The 8657-nt window shown below is 51.8% G+C and overlaps 1 long non-coding RNA gene across 5 annotated transcripts; it reads right to left on the bottom strand.

Moving 5' to 3' along the window:
- Positions 1 to 1701: 1701 nt before the first annotated feature.
- LOC127488586 (uncharacterized) lies at positions 1702 to 6636 on the bottom strand. 5 transcript variants are annotated; one of them, XR_007916335.3, is made up of 3 exons: positions 6421 to 6636; positions 4828 to 5128; positions 1702 to 2033 (listed from the first exon to the last, which is right to left on the bottom strand). It is a non-coding gene; the product is annotated as an uncharacterized LOC127488586 (long non-coding RNA). The 5 variants fall into 5 exon arrangements; XR_007916334.3 differs by having other exon boundaries at positions 4813 to 5128; positions 6421 to 6621; XR_016225788.1 differs by lacking the exon at positions 1702 to 2033 and adding an exon at positions 6078 to 6133 and having other exon boundaries at positions 4459 to 5128; positions 6421 to 6609.
- Between the last annotated feature and the right edge of the window lie 2021 nt (positions 6637 to 8657).

Raw genomic sequence — 8657 nt, 5'->3', positions numbered from 1 at the left:
AGAGCTTCCTGGTTTTGTTCACAAATCGGTGACTAATCATGCATTTGTGCTGCATGTATCAATTATCTGAATAAACAGAGGCCAGCGCTGTTCTCTACCTCTGACAGAAGTGGAACATTTAAAAATCAATCAGCAGTGTTGGCCCACGGCACAGTGAAACTGTGGCAGGTGGTGGCCCCGGGATGTGGCACAGCTGGGTAGGCTGCTGTTCGCCATGCCAGCGCCCCATGTTGGAGCGCCAGTTCAAATCCCAGCCGCCCTGCTTCCAATCCAGCTTCCTGCTACTGCACCTGGGACGGCACCAGATGATAGCCCGGGACCCTGGCCCTGCCGCCACACCACAGGGGAGACCCAGACTGAGTCCGTGGCTCCTGGCTTTCCCCTGGCTGAGCCCTGGCTGTTGCAGCCATTTGGGGAGCAAACCAGTGTATGGAAGATCTCTCTCTCCCCTCTCCCCACTCCCCTCTCCCCTCTCCCCTCTCCCCTCTCCCCTCTTCTCTCTCCTCTCCCCCCGTCTCTCCCTTTCTCTGTAACTCTGCCTTTCCAATAAATAAAAAGATTGGCAGAGGCCGGTGCTGTGGAACAGCAGTTTAAGCTGCCACCTTCAGTGTAGGCATCTCAAATGGGCACCAGTTTGTATCCTGCCTGCTCCACTTCTGATCCAACTCTCTGCTAATGCATATGGGAAAGCAGTGGAGGATGGCCCAAGTACTTGAGCCCCTGCACCCATATGGGAGACCAGGAAGAGGCTCCTGGCTCCAGCCTGGCACCGCTCTGTCTGTTGTGGCCATTTGAGGAGTGAACCAGCAGATGGAAGACGTCCCTAACTCTGATTTTCAAATAAATCAATAAAATCTTAAAAAAAAAAAAAGGTTTGAAAGGCAGAGCAACAGAGAGGGAGAGACATAAAAAGGTCTTCCATCTGCTGATCCACTCCCCAAATAGCCACATCTTGAGCTGGGCAAGAATAAAGCAAGGAGCCTGGGTTCCATCCGGGTCCCATGGGTGGCAGGGACCCACGCACCTGAGTCCTCGTCTGCTGCCCTCCCAGGGGCAATAGCAGGGAGCTGGATAGGAAGTGGAGCCACCACTCATGTGGGATCCCAGCATTGCAGGTGGTAGCTTAGCTCCCTCTGCCCCAACGCCAGCCCCAAGGAATTAAATTTTTTAAGATTTATTTATAGCCGGCGCCGCGGCTCACTAGGCTAATCCTCCACCTTGCGGCGCTGGCACACCGGGTTCTAGTCCCGGTCGGGGCGCCAGATTCTGTCCCGGTTGCCCCTCTTCCAGGCCAGCTCTCTGCTGTGGCCAGGGAAGTGCAGTGGAGGATGGCCCAAGTACTTGGGTCCCTGCACCCGCATGGGAGACCAGGAGAAGCACCCGGCTCCTGGCTTTGGATCAGCACGGTGCGTCAGCCACTGTGGCCATTGGAGGGTGAACCAACGGCAAAGGAAGACCTTTCTCTCTGTCTCTCTCTCTGTCCACTCTGTCAAAAAAAAAAAAATTATTTATTGGAGCTGGTGCTGCGGCATAGCAGGTTAAACCTCCGCCTGTGATGTGGTGTCCTATATAGGTGCAGGCTGCAGGGTCTGAGTCCACCTGCACAAGGATGGACTGGGTCCAAGGAAAGGTAAGCGCGCCGCCCGCCGTGCCCCAGCCTCCCGATCCCGGAGACAGTCAGATGCAGCGGGGAGTCAAGTCTAGCAAGAACCCGTTTATGTCGCGTGAAACAGAGCCTTATAAAGCACAAAACTGCAGAGTCAATGGGGCGGGGCATAAAGACCAACCAGTCACTGGAAGGGCCATGTTACTGGGCGATTTTCACAGGACTGGCCACGTCTGTACACTTGCTATCAGTTATTGCCACTTCTCCTGGTGTTCGTAGCCAGTTAGCTTTGGTGGTAAACAACTTTGGTTTCCGCCCACCTTACTTCCTCTCGACACCATCTTTGAATTGCTTCGTGTAACTGATTTCCCCACACAGGTTCAAGACTCAGCTGCTCCACTTCTGATCCAGCTCCCTGTTAATGCACCTGGAAAAGGAGAAGAAGATGATCCAAGAGCTTGGGGCCCTGCACCGCCATGGAAGACCCAGAGGAAGCTCCTGGCTTCTGGCCTGGGCTTGGCCCAGCTCTGGCCATTGCAGCCATGGAGAATGAGTTAGTGATGGATGCTCTCTCTCCCCCCCCAACCCCTTTCTGTAACTCTGCCTTTCACATAAATAAATAAATCTTTTTTTAAACACCAGCCTGTCAGTTATGTATGTAACATGTTGTTTAGTGGAATGTTTAGTAAAAGTAGCTGGGACTCCAACCAGCACTGCAAGGGTCCCAAGGGCACTAAACCTGCTGCATCCCAACAACACCAGCCCATCTCCCACTTTCATTTTTCCTCTTCATTTCCTCCTCTTTTTTTTGTTATTTTCTCTCTGTTTGTTTGTTTTTGGTATTTGAAAGAGTTACAGAGATGGAGAGATGAAGAGAGAGCGACCTTCCATCTGTCGGTTCACTCCCCAAATGGCCACAATGACCAGGGCTGACCCCTGGAACCAGGAGCTTCATCCGGGTCTCCCGCATGGGTGCAGGGGCCCAAGCACTTGGGTCATCTTCCGCTGCTCTCCCAGGCACATTAGCAGGGAGCTGCACTGGGAAGTGGTTGAACCAGCACCCGAACCGGCACTAATATGAGACGTCAGCGTCGCAGGCAGCAGCTTTACCGACTATGCCACAGCTCTGGCCCCATCTCTCTTACTTCTAATTGAAGTAAATTTTGCAAAACAGAATTTGCCATTTTCACATATTTGGTTTAAGTGTACAGCTCAGTAGAGTTGTGTATGTTCACGTGGCCATGCAACTATGCCCAGAACTTTTCTGTCTTGCAAACCTATGTACCTTAAACAGCCATCCCACTCCCCATCCACACACACACACACACACACCCACCCCAGTGCCTGGGAACCCTCCTGCTCTCTGGCTCCTGTGATTCTGACAACCCCGGCCGGTGTTCACAGCACACTTTGTTTCTGCATTCGTCTGTCGGACACCTGAGTCACTTCCAACGCGGGTGTGCGAGTCTCCTCAGGACCCTGTTCTCACTGCGTTGGGTCACGTGCCTGGAGGTGGAGTTGCTGGACCATGTGATAAAACCAGTGGGAGCTTTCTGATTGCTCATTCCCAACAGGGCACCGGGGGCACCAGCGAGAAGCTGGATGGGGAGCAGAGGAGCTGGGACTTGACCAGCACTCGGATGTGCGATGTGGGTGTCCCAAGTGGCGTCTCAATCCCTATGCCAAATGCCTGTCCCTGGATTCCTGGGAATTCTACAACACATAGCCATAAATTCTATGGCTATGGTTTTTTGGTGTTAACTTTTAAAACCTTTATCTATTTGAAAGGCAGAGTTGCAGAGAGGGAAAGAAAGACGGAGATCTTCCACCCACTGGTTCACTCCCCAGATGGCTGCAAAGGCAATGGCCAGCAGTCTCTTTGGCTGCTTTCTCAGACCTATTAGCAGGGATCCAGATCGGAGCAGAGCAGCTAGGACTTGAACCAGCGCTCATATTGGGATTATGGCTACTTAACTCGCTGGACCACTACACCAGCCCCTATGAGTAATTCTATTTCTTCTGTTAAAATTTTGTTTGGTTTGAAATTTTGTTAAAAGTTTTGCATCTGCAACGGTGGGGAGACGGGGAGATGTTGGTCAAAGGACTCGAACTTTAAGTTATAAGGAGGCTGTCATTGCCGTGTGCGGCCTGAGCCTCAGCTTGGGGCTCTTGCATCCGGCATCAGTGAGCCAGCTCCAGCGCTGGCCACTCGGCCTCTGATCCAGCTTCCCGCTAATGTGACTGGGATGTGGCGGACGACAGCCCAAGTGCTTGAGATCCTGCCATCCACGTGGGAGAACTGGAAGAAGCTCCTGGCTCCTGGCTTCAGCCTGGCCCAGCCTTGGCAGTTGTGGCCATTTGGGGAGTGAACCTGTAGATGGAAGATCTCTCTGACTCTCTCTCTCTCTCTCTGCCTTAAACATAAAACAAAATTTTTAAATAAAAATAAATAAGAATTTTTGCATCTATCTTCATGAGCAATGTCTATCTGTTTTATTTTCTTGCCATTTTTACGGTTCAGTGGCAATAAGTTCTTTTTTTTAAGATTTTATTTATTCATTTGAGAGGTAGAATTGCAGACAGTGAGAGGGAGAGACAGAGAGAGAGGTCTTCCATCCACTGGTTCACTCCCCAGATGGCTGCAACGGCCAGAGCTGCACTGATGTAAAGCCAGGAGCCAGGTGCCCTTTTTCTGGTCTCCCATGAAGGACTTGGACCATCTTCCACTGCTTTCCTAGGCCACAGCAGAGAGCTGGATTGGAAGAGGAGCAGCCAGGACTGAGAGGAGGAGTTCTGAGAGGAGGAGCGTGGTGGGGGCAAGAGGCGCGGAGTCACCACACAGACCCCGGGAGTCGGGTGAAAGCAGGCCTGAGGCAAGCAGCCTGCAGACTCGTTTATTTCAGTTGGTGCAGCAGCTTAAATGGCCGAGGCAGCCAATCCGGTCAAGGGGCAGTCTATGCCCTAACCAATCACTGTCTGTTGCCAGGCAGGCTCCTTTGCCAGGAGGGTTCCGAAGCCATTCCTGAGTAATTAATGCCTGCTTGCCAGTGGCCATCTTGGCATGGCCTTCTCATTCTACCACATTTCCCCTTCTCATTTATTTTTGAGCAACAGGAGGCATGATTCTTGGCCATACCATTGTTGGCCGCGTGTCCATGCGGTCTCTGGATGTGGCTGTGCCTTAGTTGTCCCCCAGGGGATCTTACCCGTCATTGACTAACCAGCGCTCAAAACAGGAGACCACAGGAGTGCTTGCTCAGATGGGGGTAGGAATGAGGAACAGTGGTAATCAGGACTGGCGTGACCGCACGCAGGCTGTGGGCCGTTCCAGTGGCTGACCAGAGCTGGTGGAGTATAAAACAATAATGGATGTGGCTCTGGGCAGATTCTCAGGGTAGGATGATAGGGCAGGTGCGTCTGCTAACAAGGCGGACTCTCAGTCTGGTTCAGCTGGTTCTGGTTGACTGTCAGTTGCGGGCTTCGTGTTTCTGACTGGTACCCAAATGGGTGGTCCCGCATTCTCTGGAAAGACACAAGCAACCAGGACTAGAACCAGTACCCATATGGGATGCAGGCACTGCAGGCGGAGGATTAACCTACTGTGCCACGGTGCTGGCCCCCATTGTGGCAATGAGTTCTTTCATAATGTTGTACAACCATCACCACCCTCCTCCTCCAGAATGCTTTTCATCTTAGCAAACTAGAACTCTGTACCAACGAGCATTCACCCCCCCATTCCCTCTCCCTCAGCCCCTGGTCTACCATTCTACTTCATGGTTTTGTTTTGTTTTGAAGAATTTTATTTTCATTTTCATTTATTTATTTGAGAGGCAGAGCTACAGACAGAGACAGGGAGAGACAGAGGGAAAGGTCTTCCATCCCCTGGTTCACTACCACGTGGCTGCAATGGCCAGGGCTGGGCCAGGCTGAAGCCAGGATACAGGAGCTTCTTTCAGGCCTCCCACGTGGACGCAGGGGCACAAGCACTTGGGCCATCCTTCCCTGCTTTCCTAGGTGCGTTAGCAGGGAGCTGGATCAGAAGTGGAGCAGCCAGGACTCAAACTTGTGCCCATATGGGATGCTGGCATCATAGGCAGCGGTTTTACCCACTGTATGCACTGCAACACCAGTCCCTCTCTCTGCCTCCCTCCCTCCCTCCCTCTCTTCCTCCCTCCCTCCCTCCCTTTCTTGAGGCAGAGAAATAGACACACAGCTCCCATCTGCCCCAAACGTTCACGCCCCAGATGCCCGCAACAGCCAAAGCGGGGAGCCAGGAACTGAATCCAGGGCTCCCCCAGGGATGGCAGAGACTCAGCTACTTGACCCATCATCTGCTGCCTCTCAGGGTCCATGTTGGCAGGAATGCTGGACTCTGGAGTGTAGCCGAGACTCGAACCCAGGTGCTGTGATCTGGGACACAGGTCTCTTACCCACTAAGACCAATGCCAGTCCCGGTCCTGCTTTCTCTTACCTATTGCTAGCATGATGCTTCAGTCCAGAACCAATTAAAAGAAACCACATAGTAATCTGTACAACGAAAGTTTAATAGAAAGATTTATTAACAATCCCAAATGATTGGAATTAGAAGAAGTTGCTAGTCAGAAATAGAGAGAACATTGAACAGTATAGGAATAGCAGACAACTAGGAGCAGCCCCTACTGTAGGGTGGGGACTCCCCCAGGGCTGAGGGCCAGACCCTGATGGACAGGACGGGGCTGTGGCACCTTGGAAATCAGCCACGGTGCCAACTCACAGAACCACTGCGAATCCAGCCCAAGGGGCTTGGGAAAGCTGTTTCCAGGGAGGTGTCTCACCAGAGGCTCCCCGCTAAAATTACAGCCTGGGGCAGGTGTTGGGAGAAGCCTCTGGCAGCTGGCAACGCAGCAGGAGGCAGGTGCCGGAGAAGCCCTGTGCCGGAGAAGCCCCGAGCCGCCGGAGAAGCCCCGTGCTCGGAGAAGCCCCGTGCCGGAGAAGCCCCGTGGGTGAAGAAGGCCGCCTAGCAAGCAGCCAGAAGCAGGAAGGAAAACCCTTCCACACGGGAGGAATATTTAAAGGGCCCAACTCCATTTTCTCAGAGCAAGCAAAAACTTGATGACTGAACATATGGCATGTCTTTTTCCATGCTTTGATGTTTATACGTAAACAGCTTTAGGGAGAGAAATTCATGTACCATAAAATTCACCAATTTAAATGTGTGATTCAATGGCTTGGGTATATTACATTATTAATTCTTTTAAATTGCGATAAATATAAGTATGTATATTTATGTGATACAGCAGGTTAAGCTGCTGCCTGCCGTGCCAGCGTCCCATATGAGTGCTGGTTCAAGTCCCGGCTGCTCCACTTCCTACCCAGCTCCCTGATAATGCACCTGGGAAAGCAGGGAAAAATGGCCCAAGTGTTTGGGCCCCTGCACCCACCTAGAAGACCCAGATGGAGTTCCAGGCTCCTGGCTTTGACCTGGCCCAGCCCTGGCCATTGTGCCCATTTGAGGAGTGAACAAGTGGATGGAAGATTTCTCTGTCCCTCCCTCTGTCTATAACTTTGTTTTTCAAATAAATATATTTTTTAAATTTTTCCCTTGTTACCAATTTCTGGATGTACAACTCAGCACCATTAATTGTATTCACAATTTTTTATTTTAAGATTTATTTATTTGTTTGAAAGTCCAAGTTACACAGAGAGAAAAGGAAAGGCACAGAGAAAGAGGTCTTCCACCCGCTGGTTCACTCCCCTAATTGGCTCAACAGCTGAAGCTGTGCTGATCCAAAGCCAGGAGCCAGGAGCTTCTTCTGGGTCTCCCATGCAGGTGCAGGGGCCCAACGACTTGGGCCATCTTCTACTGCTTTCCCAGGCCATAGCAGAGAGCTGGGCTGGAAGTGGAGCATCCAGGACTCAAACCGGCGCCCATATGGGATCCGACACTGCAGGCGGCGGCTTTACCTGCTACGCCACAGCACCGGCCCCTGTATTCACAATTCCACTTGCAACCTTTACGACTGTTTACAAAGCTTTTCATTACCCCAGATAGAAGCCACGCACTCAGCAATAACTCCCATCCCATGATTCTCCATCCCCACAACCCAGGTAGTGTCTAATCCACTTTCTTTTTCTATGACTGTGCATATCCCAGCTGCCCCATGTCTGGTCTTTCACGTCTGCTTCTGTCACTTGGTTAGTCTTCAAGGTCCACCCCGTTGTAACATGGAAACCAACTTGGTCCTTTTGTATGAATGAAGAAAATGCCACGATATGAATGTGTTCCATTTTGCTTATCCAGCTCATCTGCTGAGGGACACCAAAGTTGTCCTACCTTCTAGAAATTTGTGAACAGCACTGCAGCAAACATCAGCATACAAACGTCTGGGCCGGCTTTCACCGCCCGGCAGAGGCGTTGCTGAGTCACACGGCCGTTCCACGTTTAGCTTTTCGAGGAAGGGCTATCCTGTTTTCCATAGCAGCTGCAACGTTTCACACTCCGTGCAACGTACGCTCCTGTTCCAGTCTCTCTACGCCGTCGTCAATCCTCAGTAGCCGCCTAGCTCCTCCTCATTCGTCCTGGGAAGGAAAGCTGGCGTCTCACGGTTTTGATATGCAGATGAGCTCTCTCTCTTTTTTTTTTTTTTTTATTCTTTTTTTTTTTTTTTTTTTGACAGGCAGAGTTAGACAGTGAGAGAGAGAGAGAGAGAGACAGAGAGAAAGGTCTTCCTTTGCCGTCGGTTCACCCTCCGATGGCTGCCGCGGCCGGCACGCAGCGCTGATCCGAAGCCAGGAGCCAGGTGCTTCTCCTGGTCTCCCATGGGGTGCAGGGCCCAAGCACCTGGGCCACCCTCCACTGCACTCCCTGGCCACAGCAGAGAGCTGGCCTGGAAGAGGGGCCACCGGGACAGAATCCGGCGCCCCGACCGGGACTAGAACCCGGTGTGCCGGCGCCACAAGGTGGAGGATCAGCCTAGTGAGCCACGGTGCCAGCCTCTTTTTCTTTTTTTTTTTTTAAGATTGATTTATTTATTTACTTGAAAGTCAGAGTTAGACAGAGAGAGAGAGAGAG

This window comes from Oryctolagus cuniculus, chromosome 1, assembly GCF_051225735.1.
Source record: "Oryctolagus cuniculus isolate XC-2025 breed Fujian yellow rabbit chromosome 1, ASM5122573v1, whole genome shotgun sequence".
Classification (NCBI taxonomy): domain Eukaryota; kingdom Metazoa; phylum Chordata; class Mammalia; order Lagomorpha; family Leporidae; genus Oryctolagus; species Oryctolagus cuniculus.
This window is presented reverse-complemented; position numbering and strand designations above follow the sequence as displayed.